The following is a 17,415-nucleotide window of genomic DNA, read 5'->3' on the forward strand; positions in this document are numbered from 1 at the left end:
CCGCCTGCCGATGCAGGGGACACGGGTTCGTGCCCCGGTCCGGGAAGATCGCACATGCTGCGAAGCGGCTAGGCCCGTGAGCCATGGCCACTGAGCCTGTGAGTCCGGAGCCTGTGCTCCGCAACAGGAGAGGCTGAAACAGTGAGAGGCCCGTGTACCGCAAAAATTAAAATTAAAATTAAAAAATAAATAAATAAATAAAAAGAATCAAAGCAAACAGCCCCAGGGTCTGTCACCAGGAAAGGGACAGCCTCAGAGAAGAAATTGGAACAGGGAAGGTGGGAGGGAAGAGGGAAGTCCTAGTCCCTCTGGGCTCTACTTGTGGGTCCAGACTTGAGGTGGGCTCTTGCCTGGCTGTGAATTCCAGTGTGCTCAATTCTAAGATGGGGGCTTCCCCATGGAGCCAGGATGGAACCTCCTGGAGACCAGCTGGGGCGCCAGCTTATCAGGCCACGTTCTACTTCCACTGCTCTCACCCCTCCTGGCGTATTGTTCCGTCTTACTCCCCAAGACTCTAGATAAGTCTTTTCCAAATGTTATAGCCTGGCCCCAGGAGTGCAGGGAGAACCAAAGGAAGAGACTTGTTCACATCTGAGTCAGAGTTTTAAGTGGGCAGCATGGTCTTGGGGGTGGAGACTCCACAGATGCCCCACCCACATGGCCACCTGGACAAAACTGGAGAGGAAGGTACCGTGGCTCTCGGCACCAGGAAGGAGAGCGACACCCATACCCACCGCAATCCAGCTCCGCAGCCTCAGCAGCTGGCCTTCCTGTCGGTGAATTAGGGATGCCGGCCCCTGTCCTGCCTCTCCTGGGATCCGCGTGGCCATCTAATGAGGGAAAGAAGATGCAGAAACACTCCAAAGAGCCCATGGCACCAGGCAAATGTGAAGCATCATCATCAAAAGCTTAAATTTACGGGTCTGAAGGAGAAGCAACATCTGGGAAGGAATTATTACAATTTAAAGGGAGGATGCAGGCCTGTTTACGAGAGCGAAATCTGGAAGCAATGTCTGATTTTTTTTTTTTTAAACTGGTTTGTATTCCAATCATGTAGCTGCGGTGTGAATGTCCAAACTGTTCGAAGCAAAATTGTAGAAAGTGAGTTGAGTCTTGGAGGCAGTGTCCTCCCTTCAGCAGAGCCTTACTGAGCATCTACTACATGCCAGGTGCTGCGTGCCCCACCCACATCTTCCTGCCCCCATGGGCGAGTGGGTGTAACAGATTTGCTGGAGCCTCTGCCCTTCTCTCCAGCCTGCAGCCCTCAGGAAATGCAAGGTCTTCCCAGTCCTGGATCCAGTGACAGGAAAGCCTCTATAAATTTGTGGGGGGCTCTGAGTGGTGGGGCTGAGTTGGTGGATCCCTAGTTAATTGAAGTGGGTCTCCCTTGCAACAAGAAAAGAGTTTGTGTCGGGGGAGCTGATTTGCAACCTTTTTTTTCTGAAAACTTTCAGCCTAGGTTTCTGGCAGAGCCCTGTCGTGGCAAAACTTAGGATCCAGTCAGGCCACGGGCACCCCGTCGTCCTTATCTCCCCATTCTCCTCACCCAAGCCAGCCGAGTGGAACCAGGAGATAGGCCATTGCGAAGCCTCCTTTGGTGACACTGTGTTCTTATCTTGATATTCTCCAGGGATTCGCCCAGGAGTGTCTGTACTCCGGAGAGTGCAGAAAAACTTCTGGAGAGGAGTTTTCGGGAGGATAAGGGGTGAAGGCAGGGGGAGGAGGTCCAGGAAGCAAGAGCAGGTGCGTGTCTGACCACGGAAGTAGAGGAAAGCTGGGGCTGTCCGGGGCAGGAGGCTGGACATTGCAGGACACTGGGAAGAGTCCAGACTGGCCTGGGTTCTTGCGGCCCCTGCCATGGAGGGACTCTGGCCAGGGAGTGACTTGACCCGTTCTGGGGTTGAGCACCACCCCTTAGCAGTAGCAGGGCTGTGAGCCAGGTGAGAGTTGGGGAGGCCTCGCCCCAGGCAGCCATAGCAGAGATTGGAGAGAACTGTTCTGAGCAGTGCCGTGCGAGGTGGAAGTGCAGGGCCCCGAGATGAGGGTCCGGCAGTAGCAGCTGTGGAGGAAGGTCAGTCCCGAACGCACGCGGTCTCAGGCAGGTGGGGGTGACGTGGATTGGTGGAGCAGGGAAGCTGCAAGAAAACCTCAGTGCCGTGCTTTTGACTCACCAAAGCTCCACCCTACCCATCAGAATCCTACTCCTTAGAATTGAATTTCTCTTGCGGGAAAGAATTTCATGTAATTTTTCTCTTGGGGTGGGGGGTGATGATGAAAACAGTGTTGGGAAACATCGAGTTAACAGTAACGAAGAACCTGGGTGAACTGCGGTCCTGCCGACAGAGGTCTGTGGTAGGGGCTGGGCCCATCTGGGCTTCTCTGCTGTGAGAGGCTCTGCTCAGGGTCAGGGGTTCACTTGGGAACTGACCACCTCCGGGGCATCTGCGAGCTGCCGAGAAGTGGGCAGTGGTGGTGGAGAGGACAGCCAGTCGGGTTGTAGGGTTAGTTTGGGCTCACCAGGACCTGACTGGAATGTGGACGTCCACCGACACCTGTGCTTTTTATTCAGCCCAGGGTGGTGACTGCAGAGAAAACACAGAACAGCGCTAAGCTCCTCACTGATTGGGATCCTAGGAACGAGGGGGCCGAAATCCAGAACAGAGACGTGGGATGGAGGCACAAATCCAGAGCTCCACTTCCAGCTCCCTCCCACTTACACTTGCTATGTGACTTTAGGTAAATCTTATTGTCCATGAGCCTTAGTTTCCTCATCTATAAAATGGGAATACTAATTGTAAAGTATTCACAAGCTTGTTAGAAAAGGTAAATGAGAAACTGTGAACGGCTAGGCTTTGTCAGCATCAGACGTTATGAAAATATTATTATTATTCCCTCGATCAGGAGTCATGGCCTCTGAAGATCCTATCTTTCTTTGAAGAACACGTGCCCGTAGAAAAGCTTGCCAGGTGGTGCATCCCTATCATGGAGAATATGTAATGGATCTCATCAGTGGCCAATTCTGGCTCCTTAATGGAAAGAAGAAGCCTGAGCATTGTGCTGGGTGGGCTCTCGTAACCGGCTTGTGCTCCATCTTTGCATCTTAATTCTCCCCTTTTAAAAGCAGTGCCTTCCGGGCCCCTTGGTCCATGAACTGTCGAGAACCTGATGGATAAACACTCAGAGAGAGTGTTTATTTTGGGGTTGGCAACATGCCTACAAGCTTTGGTGAACCCATGGTTGATGTTATTAATGGATGGCCTGGTTTTCTCTCTTCTTAAAAGAAAGAGAATGTGAATGAGAGTTCCCCTTGCAGGATACGTTCAGAGCAGACACCCCTGTGCCAGGGGTGCCAGAGGGTCCTGTACCTGGGCTGGCAGGAGGGTGGGTGTGGGAGTGGGTTTTCTTGCTATAGTTTACAGCCTCCAGTTCCTTTGCTTTTTTTTCTTCCTTCCAAGGAAGGAAGAATCCTTGTTTCCTAATTGGCTGAGGGGTAGTGAGCTACCCGGGCGCTGGAATCATAATTGGGTAGCACGGTCAAGACCCAGGCAGCGCTGCTCTCTGATCCTGCATCAAACGGGAGACTCCCTAATTGGTTTTTCCTCTCTTACGGCAGTTTCTCTCCAAAAAATTGATATCTTTTATAGGGAAGTAAAAAAAAATCCTGGGGCCCTTGTTTATTATTCTCTTTGCTATCAATTTGGTTCATGTCAGGAACCATCTTTATTTGTAGATCTAGAGTTAGAATGGGTCTCAAAAATTTCTTAGAGTTTAATTCTGAGGATCTCCCAGCATTTAGGCAGTTATGTAACCCAGACAGCCTATTCATGGGTCCTGCTTTCATATGGGCCTTTATGCTGTCAAATTCAATTAGCATCTCTTAAGGGCCTTGAGAAGGTGAAGGACTTAAGACCAATTTCACAGGCATTGACTTATTACCTACCGTATTTTTTAAACTAAAGTAAAAAAAAGTCCCTCAGCCTTTGGCTTTTAAAATTTTATTTCCCTTAAGCCTGGAAGCTGCCCTTTGATGATGAGATTAGTGGAAGAGAAAGGGTCAGTTTGACCAGAGATGTCAAAGGTCAGCTCCAGAGGTAGTACCTTCATCTCCCCTGGGATTGGAAAACCACACCTACTTCCCTGTGATTTCCCGGGTCCTTTCCTGAGATTCATTTTCCCAGGCCATGATCTTTGGAAACTTAAGGTTTTACAGTGTTATCATGGGAATGAAATTATTACTAGAAATCAGTTTCTAGTCATTTATTTTAAAATCACTTTAAATACCATGCATCTCATTAGAGTAGAATGTGTGTTTCGGTTGATGGATGTAGCTTGTAGGCCTCCCAAGAAGAAAAGGTACTGAATGAAGGGTCTCTGTACACCCCCATGTGATGGCTGTTATGGGCCAGAGATTCAAATATTAAGATAATGTCTGTTCTCAGGATGCTCAGGATTTGAATACAAGGAGTAGAGGTTGGGTGGGAGAAAGCAGAGCAAGAGGAGGAAAGAGATAAAATTACTGAGGCATAAACTAATAGCAAATAGGAGCTGAGAACAGCTAGAAACCCCTCAAGGGAGGAGCATGTGGTTGAGGTGGGCAGAGATGTCGTGAAGGAGGTGTGACTTGCCCTGGGACTATGAGTGGATGATGGCAGTAGTGAGATGCCAGTGCTGATGCTTTTGCTGAGGATGATAATTATGTACCAGTTTCTCTGATGCATTAATAACGGGAAACAAGAGTTCATAGAAATTAAATAATTTAGCCGGTGTCACAAAACTAAGGGCCATGTTAGAATTCTAATTCGGATGTCTGATTCCAAAGTCCTGCTTCTAACCATCTCTGAGAATGTATTCATTTAGGGTCTTGACAGGAAACAGACACATTCAAATGTGTAATTTGAAGAGAGTTAAATGAAAGGACTATTCACAAAGGTGGCAGAGAGAGAACTGTATGGAACCCATCACCAACCAAAGCCGCGACCTTCAGTAGAGAGTCACAGCCATCCCATGAAGACAAGCAAGGAGGCAGGAAATTGGGAATAAACACCCAGCCCCACCCCAATCCCTGGTCTCCTGCTGGTGTCTGCATTGGCTGAACGTAACTGGAAGTTGCAGGGTGTCAGAGCTGGAGTGACACCCTCTCTGCCGACTGGGTGAGCCTCCAAGGACACAGAACCGGATGGAAAGCCGACCTGGAGGAGCGAACAGAAGATACCCAGCACAGCCTGTGATGTCTCACACGTCAGCTCACGTTAGGATCTTTTCATAAGCACATTAGGGAACAGTCCCAGAGAACTCAGCTTTGCATGTGGTTTATTTTTGTTCGGAACTTTGTTTCGGTTATCTCCTCTAGAACCGAAGAGGTTCTAGAGGCCTGTGGAGACCACAAAGGAGGAAGGACGAGGCCATTGTCATCAGAACAGTTTAGACAGCACTGGTGGCTCGCCCCCCTGCACTACCCACCCCCCTCCTGTCTGGACTGTGCTGTAATCGTCTGGCACAACCCGGAGAGTCGAGCCATCTGGGTTGCAGAAAAGGGAAGTGGATTAACCTGACACTGGCAACCAGGAGGTTTGTCTCAAGAGAGGGAGAGCTCTTTCTAAGGCTTGCTGGCCAGGGTCTTGGGCTCTCAATTAGTTAGTAGCCTTTACAGTGGCCTGCAAGGCCCTACGCTAACTGAATTCTCACGTCTCCAGCTTAATGTCCTGTAGTCTCCCATGTCCAGCCACAACTGCGGATCCAGGAACACAACAGTCACGCTCCCCCCGGGGCATTTGCACTGGCTCTTGCCTCTGCCCTGAGTGCTCTCCCTGGACACCTGCACAGCCCAGGCCCGTATCATCTTCCAGCGTGCTCGAATGCCATCCTCTTGTGAGGCTTATTACCCCGACCACCCTCTCTAAACTGCACCACTATCCCCCACAGTCATCTTCTGCTCTGCTTCTTCTCTGATAAATAGTTCTGACAACCTTCTAATATATTGTACAATTTGTACTTATTTCTTAAGGTTATTGTTTGTTCTGTGTTTCCATCCACTAGAAGATGAGCTCTATGAGGGCAGGAATTTTTCTTCCTGTTTTGTTCACTTGTATTCCCAGAGCCTAGACACTGCCTGACACATAAGGGGGATGCCCTTAATATGTACTGAATGAATGAATGGGTAATTAAATGAATGAGATCCTCAAGAATCTAAAAACGGACTGACCACTGTCCCCTAGACCTCTCTATTCACCGACACGTATCTGCCGAGGCTTTTTCCCAGAAATACATCGATCGTTTATTATCACCAGTACTGTCAATATTTTGTGGCCAAAGAGATCGATTTAACTGTCTGCTTCACATAAGCTTGGTAGAGGAAATGTACTCACGACTTTGGTTCTGTATCAAAATTAAATGGTGACCTTGGCTTACTTTGCTTCCCCACTGAGGTTATTTCTTAATCATAAAGGGAACACTCTATCCTTGGGAAAAATAATATTTTTGCCACCTTCAGCTTTAAAATGGCTATTTGATATGGCCCGTATGTGTCTGTCAGCAGCAGCTGAAAAAGCTTGAGTTGAGAGGCTCCGAGAAAGACCCGTTGCATCGTCGGAGAGAAGCTCGTCATAAGGTGGAATTAGTTGACAGTAACTTATTTACCTGTGTCCACATCCTTCATATCACGTTAAAGCTTTCTCCCTGCTCTCCGGGACTCTGGCGTGCTAAGAGGAAAAGGGAAAATCAGTTGGTAGTGATATATTCAGTTTAGAAAAAGATATCGATTCCCAGATAACGACAGTCATGCGTTTTTTGCAGTGGAGGATGCCATTTCCTGTCGTGAAGATGGCTTTCACATATATTATATTTGAAAGAGGGAACTAGGGATAGCCCTGCCTCCCCATATTCGATAGCCTCTCTCTACGAGGTAGTAAATCCATATATTTTTTTTAAAAACCTTCTCTCCAGGGAACCCATCCTTTGCCTCCTCAAGGTCTCCTTGTCCATTGTCTAAAAGTAATGATGTGCTTTTGTAGGTCTAGAGTTTGTGTCCTGTGCTCTTTTCAGCATTAAAGAAGACTTACATTTCTTATTTTTCCCCATCTCTGGAATTTCTTGGTTTGGATTAGATGGAAGGGAATGCCATTATTCTCTCTCTTATTGAGTGTTAATGGGTCTACCATGGGGATTAGGGCATTCTGTGTTTGGGGGATGGAGGGGTGAGATCTAGTATCTGTCCCTTGGGGTTCTCTGCTGCCCACCCGGATCCCCTTATCTTGGTGTGCCGAGGCAGAGTTTGGGCATGGCCTGTGTGAGATCATCCACACCGGGAAATCCAAGATAGGGACAAGCTTCCACTTAAGTTGGGGACCATCTAAGATGCTGGAATTCCAAAGAGATCTTTTTGCAAAAGATGATACCTTTTCCCCACCCCACCCCCACTCTTCTGTCTCTTTTTAGACGGCCTGGCCTCCTGGTGATGCTCACGCTGTGCTAAGTGTTGGTGGCCATCAAGGATTTTGCATCCTGGGGACGAATCCTGAGCTTGCCAGAGACGGACGGTGCAAGGTAGGTCAGCTCACCTGGAAATCAGAAAGTCATCTTCTCTACCACTGATTTCCTCAGGGAAGTAAGGTAAACGTAGCTGGTCCTCTCACCCTTTTGGTCAGTGAGATTTTTACCGTAGACATGGGATTAACTGGTAACCAGAGCCAAGCTAAGCCACCTGGGCCCCACCCTTCTGGAATCAACACATGAGCATGGCTGTCACTCTTATTCACTCACTTGGGGCTCTGGTCCTCCAGGAGGTTGGATCTGGGGGTGGCCAGCAGCTAGGTGACTACTTAGCTCCTTAAAAACTGCAATTCTTCTTTTGTAATTTAACTGTTCTTGTTATTAAAATAGTATTATTAAATATCATTAAAATATTATTGATATTATTAATATTAAAACAAATAATAATATATTATTTGTTCAGTGTAAAAATATTTTAAAAGATAGCACCTAAAATTATATGAATTACTTATAATTACAATCCCGAGAAATAACCATTTTAGTGTCCTTTTCCAGGCTATTTTCCTAAGCATACACATAAAGTGTACACGCACACATGCACAACACGGATGAGGTCACACTGTATGTACTAGTTGGTAATCCATTATTTTGACTTCACAATATGTTGCAGGTACCTTTTTATGTCAGTAAATACAATTCTATAGCATTTTTAAAGGCTTCATATTGTATGGTTATAATAAGCCACACAGTTTACTTAACCAGTGCCTTAATAATGGAGATCTAGTGTATTTCTAATATTTCACTCTTACAAACAATACTGTAACAAACATTTTTGCATATATGTCTTTGCATAATCATTTATTTCCTTGGATTAAATTTATAGAGGTCAGCCTTAAAATTTTGATTCAGGAATCTCCAACCTAGATCAGGAAGACCAGGCAGCCAGGAGAGGTGGGGGGAACACGGCCTAACCTTGTGAGGGCAGAGTCTGATGAAACTAATCAGCAAGCTGGGCCTGGAATGAAGGTGGGAGTTGGACGTGTAGGCGCCGGGATTCAGGACACTTGAAGCTGAGCTGGCCTAGGCTAGCATGTCTTGATGGCACTTGAGGCTTTAGAAGTCCATGGGCCGAAGCCACTGCATCACTCCTAGGGCTGGTGCTGGGTGAGCTCAGATGCTGCGCTCTCAGCAGGCCCATGCCCTGGTGCCCTCTGACCAGGAGCCTCCGGGGCTCTGCCTGGGGCCAGCCTGTAGCCAGGACTCCAGCTTCCTTCCACAGCAGGGGTCTCAGCAGCTGACCAACAAGGTTCCTGCCCATGCCCTGATTGTCTGCTGGTCAGAGAGCTTTCTCTTTGGACTCAGAGACAGTGGAGTTTGGGATGCGCTGCACTGCCAGAGCCCTCACACAAAGAGAAGTGATCCTGAGCTGCAGGCAGACCGGGTTGTCAGCAGGAAGCAAGAGGAGGCTCCAGGCTGGGCCTGAATCAGCTACCGAAATAGAAGAAACATCCACGTGCATCCAGCCTGCTGCCACCCAGCAGTCCAGTAGGGGTGGCCAGTGGGGATAGATGGGCTCCTGACCTTGAGAGTTGTTAGGCTGTTGGCACACTCCTAAGGACATCACTGACTGGCTGGCCAGCTGTCCGGCTACTCGTCCTAGACACTAGGGAATGCTTTGCTTCTGTGACTGTCAGGCCAGAGGAGGGGAGTTGGAAAACTAGACAGTTAAGCTTGGATTTGGTGACCGTGGCATTCTCAGCTCTTGGAGGGGGCAAAGGTGGAGTTAAGTGTCTGAGAAAAGATTCAGGAGATGCTCTTCACAGAAGTCAGCTTTCCAAGAATACGCCTTCAGGTTTTAGAGTGTGAGTGTGAGTGTGGCTGAGGTGAAGGGGGTAGAGAGACTCAGGGCAACGGGTTTAATGGCCTTTATTTTGGGGTCTTCTATTCCCTGCCTCTGATGCAGGGTGACACATGGCTCTTGTTCATCCCAACCTTTGAGAAGCATGTATTTTAGGATCGGGAGGGACTTGAAGGTTATCTCACCAGGCATATCTGATAGGATACCCACCTTGTGGGCCTTAAATCTCTATGCCCACCAGACTGGTCTTCTCTCTGTGAACCCATGGCGGTCTTCCCTACCTCCTGGCCAGTCCCTGGAGGATAATCATTGATTCTCTCTGTGAGCCCTTCCACCACCCCGCCCAGCGCCTGCCGAGGCTTTCAATAAGTACTCACCCGCACACACACCCACAGCCTTACCTGGGAGCACCACCATAGCATATGGCCTGGAGCTGGGTTATATGTTTCCCTCACGTGCAGGACTCCCACAGATTCCCAAGAAGATAGGAAGCTTCCACGGCCTGCTTTGACCCCTGGTAACCAGTGGAAGAGCTATCACTTTCCTGTGGAAATTGGGCCAGGTCACTGGGCTCCATGAATCCTGCTACAAAGCGGGATCTGCTCAGAGGCAGAGCATGGAGGGCTGCTCTCTGCTTGTCCGTGGCTTGATGAGCATCCTCTGTGTAACCAAGAGCATGGTACCAGGACCAGCCAGCAGGAGGGAAATCTGATGCCAGCACTGCAGTGTGCGACCATGGCCAGGGTAGGGCTGAAGAGTTAAGGGGTAAAGCTGAGGACCTGGTTCCTGCAGAACTGAAGACTGAGCCAAGAATGGCATTAGCAGACACCTAGGCTCCGAGGTGACGAAGGGCCAGTGCCCATCCCCATCAGTGCGGGGGATGCCCCTGTGCAGCATCCCCAACCTTCATCCTGGGACTGCCTCAGTGCTGCCTATCCAGGCCCCTAGTCCCCCTGGGTGCCCTGCATCCTGGGAGGATATTACAAATGTCTCCAGAACTAATGGGACCTGGAGCTGTGCCATTAGAGGACACCTTGTGCTGTGCCCTGGACTTTTGCACTCACAGCAGCTTCACCCGGCAAAGCCATCCCAAAGGTGCCCTTGCTGACCGCACACATCCTGTGCCTTTCTGCACTCCCTCGCTCCAGCCTTGCTTCACTGGACCCCCGGCCCCTCCTCCCTCCTTCTCTTTCTGATCCCCCTTTGGCTTCCACCCTGAGGATGGACCTGTGGGCTGGCATTTTAGTGCTGCTTTCGCCAGCATATCCAAGCTGTCACCCACTTGTCCTTTGTTCTTGCTGCCTGGCCTGGCCCGCCCTGGAAACTTCTGCAGCCCCTACCTTCCCTAGGCCTCTGGGCCCTCAGATGCCTGAGGGCGCCATGTAATCACGCCGAGGGGCTTGGGCACAGATCCTTTAGTAGAGCCTTAGCCAAACCCTCAGTGCTGCCCAGGCATCCTTCATGCATCACTGGTCCATTCCCTTTCCGGTCCTTGCAACTGTTCCCTGCCTCCCCCATTGTCCTCAAGACCTCCAGCCAACCCTGTTCTCCTCAGGATCAGCAAAAGACCTCCCTACTAGTTTCATGTAGACATGGAGCCTCCCACCCTCGGCTTGCGTGGACTGCATCTCTCTGTCTTTCTGGCCACTCCAGCCCCTCTTCCCGCTTCTGCTTGTAAATGAAGGTGTTTGTGCTACGGGGTTTCCCTCAGCATTACTGTCTCTCAGCAGCCCCTCTACTGCCTCTCCTTCAGCTGTCCCCAGGGCTTGATTCTCAGGAAGCACCTCTGTCCTAAGGTCCTGACCACTTCTCCATAGTTCTGAGAATCCATTACCCACCGGTCTGATTGCATCTCAGACTTGACCTGGCCAAAAGAAGCCACCTCATTGCTCTGAAGCCTTTAGGGATGCCTCAACCCTCGCCTCTCCCTAGGCTGTGAACCTCTGTCTCCTTTGTCTTGAGCCTCTCATCCTCTTTCCTGGACCATGAGCTTCTGGAGGACGGGGACCATTCTTTTTTTTTTTTTTTGCGGTACGCGGGCCTCTCACTGTTGTGGCCTCTCCCGTTGCGGAGCACAGGCTCTGGACGCGCAGGCTCAGCGGCCATTGCTCACAGGCCCAGCGGCTCCGCGGCATGTGGGATCCTCCCGGACCGGGGTACGAACCCGTGTCCCATGCATCGGCAGGCGGACTCTCAACCACTGCGCCACCAGGGAAGCCCTGGCACCATTCTTTTATCTCCCCATCATGAGATCAGATGATCTTATTCAGTTCAGAGGTCACAGGACTGCAGGACAGATGACCTCACAGGCAGTGTGGTAGAAGGGACGCTGGACTGAGAGACAGGCCACTGGGCTCCCATCCCAAATCCACAACTAACGCCAGGCAAGCCCCGTACAGCTTTCTGAGCCTCCATCTCCTCTGCTTTAAATGTAGAATAACCACCCACCCACCCACCTTCCTAGCTCCCAGGAGAAGGTAGACAGGTTCAGAGGCAAAATGACATTACCTGGGCCAGCAGTGCTCAGGCCTCAGTGAACACTGCAGTCACCTGGAGAGATTTAAAAAATACAGATGCCTGGGTTCTTACCCCAGACCTTCTAATTTCATTGTTCTCATGAGGATGGGCATCTGTGTATCTTAAAGCTTCAACCACTACTCTCAACTCAAAGGTGTTAACCAAATTCCTGAATTCTAAGCCCTGAGGATTTGGGTTGGAGGTTGTGGAGATTTGGCAAAACAAAATTGCTGTATGATATGTAATTTATCTACTCTTTCAGCTATTCTAAAATCTACCCCCTGGGGCTTCCCCGGTGACGCAGTGGTTGAGAGTCCGCCTGCCGATGCAGGGGGCGCGGGTTTGTGCCCCGGTCCGGGAGGATCCCTCATGCCGCGGAGCGGCTGGGCCCGTGGGCCATGGCCGCTAAGCCTGCACGTCCGGAGCCTGTGCTCCGCAACAGGAGAGGCCACAACAGCCCCCAAAAAAAAAAAAAAAAAAATCTACCCCCTGGGTCAAGGCTTCTGAAAGCTGGGTACCATGGCGATAGCAATCTGTCAACCCTGTTCATCTCGCCCCACCCCGAAATGATTTTACATGAACCTACAGGCTGTTAGAAGATCTTATTTTTCTATGGAGCATGTATATATGCTCACATTTAGGATTTTGTGGCAGTTAATGTCCATCCTGTCACTGTGACTCTTTTGCTGGGACCTGAAATCAGTGCCTCTGCTTTCAGCATAGGCATCTCCTCCCGAGCCACCATCACAGTATCTCATGTTGGATCATGTCGAAACAGATCAGCTCCTTGTTTGCCTCTTCTCAGTCTAAACAGTGGCTCTCAACCCTGGCTGCATATTAAGATCACCTAGGGAAATTTTTAAAATTCTGATATCCAGGCTACACACCAGATCAGTTAGATCAAAATCTCTACGGCTGGGACCCAGGAATTAGTATTTCTGTGACACTCCCCAGGTAACTCCCAGTAGGAGGCCAAGGTCAGGGGCACGGCCAAGCCTGGAGGCAAATCTGTGACCCACCTGTGACACACGTTTGAGACCTCCTAGGGGTGTTTTCATGCAGACAGCATGCCCTGCACACTTGTTTGTCTCCCTCCTGCTTTTGATTTGCATTGTCTTACAGTCTCCTTTTAAGTCACCTTCAATCCTTTCTGAACTCAGTGAGGTGAAAACAGGCAGAACCGAAAGCTTCCTGCTTTTCTCTGGCTGGGCCCTGGGCAGCCAGCTCCCACCCCGTCAGGCCTCCCAGGAGAGAGGGTTGCAGACCCCCTTCCCTACCCATAGGTGCCAGGCCAGAGCCGTCGATTCTGGCGACCCCACAGCGGGGAACTGCAGCCAGTCTGCCAAGAGCCCTCCAAGGCCCGTGAGAGAGACTCGGTCAGTTCACAGCACCTGTGTGCTGACACGGGACTGGGGCAGAGAGGGGACTGACAGGGTGGTCTGTCAGAGCATCACTGTGCCCGGGACGGCGGCTATGCCTCCCTTGTCTGCCCTCCTTGGCCTGTGAGACTCGGCCCCATGCTGAACAGCATGCTGAGACCATCAGCCAAACGTAGGCAATGCCCCAGGGGTGGATCCCCCATTTCTGGAGTTGAGTTGTTGGAAGCAGCATATGCACAGGGAGGGCACTTCCCCTTGGTTAATGGGGGCAGGGCGCACACAGCAGTTCACTCTTGCTGCAAACCTTGTTTGGCACCTGGGCTAGAAATAGCTTATCTGCAAACCTCAGAGTTTATTTTTGTGGCCAAGTTTGATTTCCAAGTGACCTGTCTCCTTCCTTACTTTGCACCTGCCCCAGAGACCAGGGCTGATGGGAACAGTTGTGGGTTTGTGCCCTACAGGAGGGCACCTGGCCCGGGGCGGCGTGGGAGTTGACACCCAGCCTGTGCTCTGCAAGCTTTGCTGTGCCTATGAGGGTTCAGAGGGAGGGACACCTCTTTCTAAGTTGCACAAAAATGCTGAATAGGCTGGTAGTGGCCCTGCCAGAGTCCTGCTCTGGGAGAGCAGCATGCATGCATTGGTCCAGTGACTGTGTAAGGATGCTCCTGAATTTGTGAGCTTCTGGCTCTTATTGATAGTTTCATATATTCACAGGTCACTCAGAACTTTTAAGCTTTTGTCTGCTAATCATAAATTCTCTCTCTCTCTTGCAACATGACAGATAGAGCCAGAAGTATTGGGGCTGTAAGAAGAATACCCAGCACATGGTAAAACTCATTCATTCGTTCACTCATTCACTCAAGCACTTACTGGTAACCACACTGTATATTGTTGTAGGTCCAGGATCCAGAGAGGTCAGACAAAAGCCTGTCCTCAAGGAGCTGGCAGTCCAGTGGAGAGACAAGCAAGTAAATACATTCTGACAATAAGATGTGATAAATACGACAATAGGAATTTATACAATGTGCTATGGAAGAACTCATTCAGTCAACAAATATTTCTTAAGCACCTGCTCTATGCCAGGCTGTATTCCGGGCACTGGGGGTACAGCAGTGACCATATGAGACAAAATCCCTGACCCAGATCACACATTTGAGGCCATGAGAGTATTCAGCAACTAGTTTGATCAAAACCACAGGCTTCCAAGAAGAGGTAACTTCAAGCTGGAAATGTGTGTGTGTGTGTGTGTGTGTGTGTGTGTCTGTCAGTGTACACGCGCACGTAGGCAGTGTTTCAGGCAATAGAAACAGCTTGTGCAAAGGCCTGAAGGTATAAAGGGACAGGAGAGCCCAGAGCATAAGTGCTAAGGGAGACCTAAGAGTTGGGAGATGTGGCTGGAAAGGTAATTGGGTCTCGGTTGTGACGGGCATTGAGTGCCATGCTAAGCCTCCAGAAGCCGTGCTCTCAGATAATGGAAGCAGATCTGAAGGCTCACAGAGCACTGGCCAGAGAGCACTCTCACAGCCAAGCTCCCCGTGCACTCCCTGAGCCTCAGAGACTCTTTGGCAGCCTCGTGCTCAGGGCAGCCACTGCCCCAACCTCACTTTGTTAGAACGTCCAAGACTAAGACCGTAGGACTTACTTTACCTCTTCCCATGACCCAGTGCTTTCAGTTTGCAAAGTGTTTTCACATAACTTCATCTACTTGGTCATAAGGGAGACCCTAGGAGGTAGATAGAGAGGGATTATTGTTGCCATTGATTATACTGAGCAAAACAAGCTGAGGCCCAGAGAGGGCCAGTGTCTTGCCCAAGGTCACACAGCCGATCAAAGCAGAGTGGGAACTAGAGTCCTGTCTCTTGGTTCCTAATCCAGAGCCCCTCCTGCCTCCACATCAACTGCTACTCAACTGATTGAAGCCTAAGACCTCTGAGCGAGTGTCAGTCTGCGCCTGCCTGCCTTCCACAAACATTAGTTGAGCACCTGCTATGTGTCAAGCCCAGCATTGAATGACCAGCCTCTGGGCCTCAGTGTAGTCCCACCCCCACCCAGGAAAAAAACTGGAAGAATCACATCTTCCTTCCTTCCTCCCACCCACAGTGACCCAAGAGGCCCAAAGACCATAGTCAGCCAGGCCCATGCATCACCCACCTACACCAAGTTGAACAGCGAATGGAATTACCACTGCAGGCTGGAGACCACTCACTCACTGCATCCTCTCATCCAGGCCACTTGGAGGCACATTCATTACAGCTGCCAGTGCATGTTCTCACTCTTACTTGTAAGAGAGCTGGATGCTAAAAGGATGGCGGAGACTTAATTCTCATTCACAGAGCTAGAGCTTCCCTGTGAAAGACAGATGCAGCCTAGCAACCCTCATGGGCCCTTCTTTTGATTTGTAGCAACTCATTTAGATAAAAGCATCTGGTTTGTGAGGTAGCAACAACAACAAAAAATCATTAAAAGCATATTTCTGCTTTTACAAAGTGACTTAGTAACAGCACAGGAGGTAACAATTAACCTATCCCCCCTCCTCCAGGTACACAGGCAGGTGCCGAAAGTGGGAAATGAAAGTCCGGGCACAGAGAGGGTCTATCCAGGGTCCCTTCTCAGATCAGTGCCATACTCACGGATGTCTACAAGGCAGCCCCCAGCAGCCAGCCAGAGAGCCTCGCCCTCCCATTAGCACGGACAGGAGGCATCCTGCTTCTCCAACCCGGAATAAACAGTGCGATTACTTATTTAGCAGCAGTTCAGGGCTTTCTAAAATGCAATCAGAGTGCTCTGCATCTTGCACAGGTGAGCACAGAGCTGCACTACTGGCTCTATGAATCGGATAAAGTAAATCTGACCCCATACCAGCTAGCCAAACTCACCTCCCCTGACTTCCACCCCGGCACCCATGCATGCCCCACGCACTCACACACGGCCTCTGTTCCCCTCCAGACAGACCCTGTGCTTCTAACTGACCCTGCTTGTGTGCATCGAACCTCTGAGCACCTGTCCTGCTAAGCCTGCATCTCCCAGGAGTGCCTCTCCCATCCCTACCCATCTCCTGGCAAAGCACTCCCAGGCCACCCACGCTGGGAATTTTCTCGCTTCTCCTCTGATTTCCTGATACTGTTACTCTCCCCGGCACCCATTTGGTTCTTTTGGGGTCAAGTGCAGTCCTTTCACTGGCCAGTGTGCTCAAGGCTCATCCGCGGACCACTGTGAGCTCAGAGCTGAGCACGTGTAACACTGTAAAGGAACCGATCATAGGAGGTCAACTCACAGGGCCTCTGGCGGTGCTCCTGGGTCCCTCAGTCCCTCTGCTTCCCTTCTGTCACAGAACCCTCTCACCTGGCACCTGGCTGTTTTCTTGCCTGCCTTGGGAGACAGCTGGGAGTCCCCTGAGGGCAGGGACAGTGTCTTGGTCACTGGGTCCCTCCCCACAGCCTGACACAAAGAAGGCTCTGACACAGTTATGGAATGAGTGAGTGGCATGTGTGCCTCACTCAGAAGCATCTCATTTAACCTGTCTCACCTGCGTGTACTCAAGGTCCTGCCACGCCCATGAGAGCAGCTCACAGCTGCCCACCTCAGGGCAGTGAGGGCAATGCACTGACCCAGCCCTTCCAAGGCCACTGCCCCTGGGGTACCAGCACCCCAGGCCAGAGCTCTCCTTTCTGCTGTTCCAAGCTCAGTCCCCAGTCCAAGAGGAAGACAGGCTCCCAGACCCTGCTGGAACCCAGGGTCTCGGTATGCTCAATTTAACATTTAAAACACTTTTGGAAAAGAGGTCCCATATTCAAAGGGACCTCACAGCATTCATTCACTCGTTCGTTCATTCATTTGGGGAACATTTGTAGTAAGCAGCGTAGTGTAGTGGTCAAGGGCACAGATGATGAAACAAGACTGCCTGGGTCCTAATCCCAGCCCTGCCCCCACCAGCTGTGTGACTTCTGACACGTGCCTCAGTTTCTTCACCTGCAAAATAGAGATTATAAATATACCTACCTCATGGGGTGGTTGAAAGGATTAAATAGTTCATGTAATACAACACCTAGAGTAGTGCATGAAACATAGCTTAATAAAAGGGTTTGCTGTTATTATCCTAAGGGCTGGGACCCCAGCCGACTCATGGACTTATTTCATACTTTCTTCAGGACCAAACGCCCACCCCCTACCTCT

General features: G+C 50.2%; 1 protein-coding gene across 1 annotated transcript in view; it reads left to right on the plus strand.

The window, feature by feature from the left end:
• The window catches only part of KLHL29 (kelch like family member 29), a 320,144-nt gene that overhangs the window by 78,856 nt on the left and 223,873 nt on the right, over positions 1-17,415 (plus strand). The window contains exon 2 of the mRNA XM_007455490.1: positions 7,435-7,542. The gene's annotated coding sequence lies outside the window, so the exon portion shown is untranslated. The remainder of the gene's footprint in view (positions 1-7,434; positions 7,543-17,415) is intronic.

Source organism: Lipotes vexillifer, unplaced genomic scaffold, assembly GCF_000442215.2.
Source record: "Lipotes vexillifer unplaced genomic scaffold, Lipotes_vexillifer_v1.1 scaffold131, whole genome shotgun sequence".
NCBI lineage: Eukaryota > Metazoa > Chordata > Mammalia > Artiodactyla > Lipotidae > Lipotes > Lipotes vexillifer.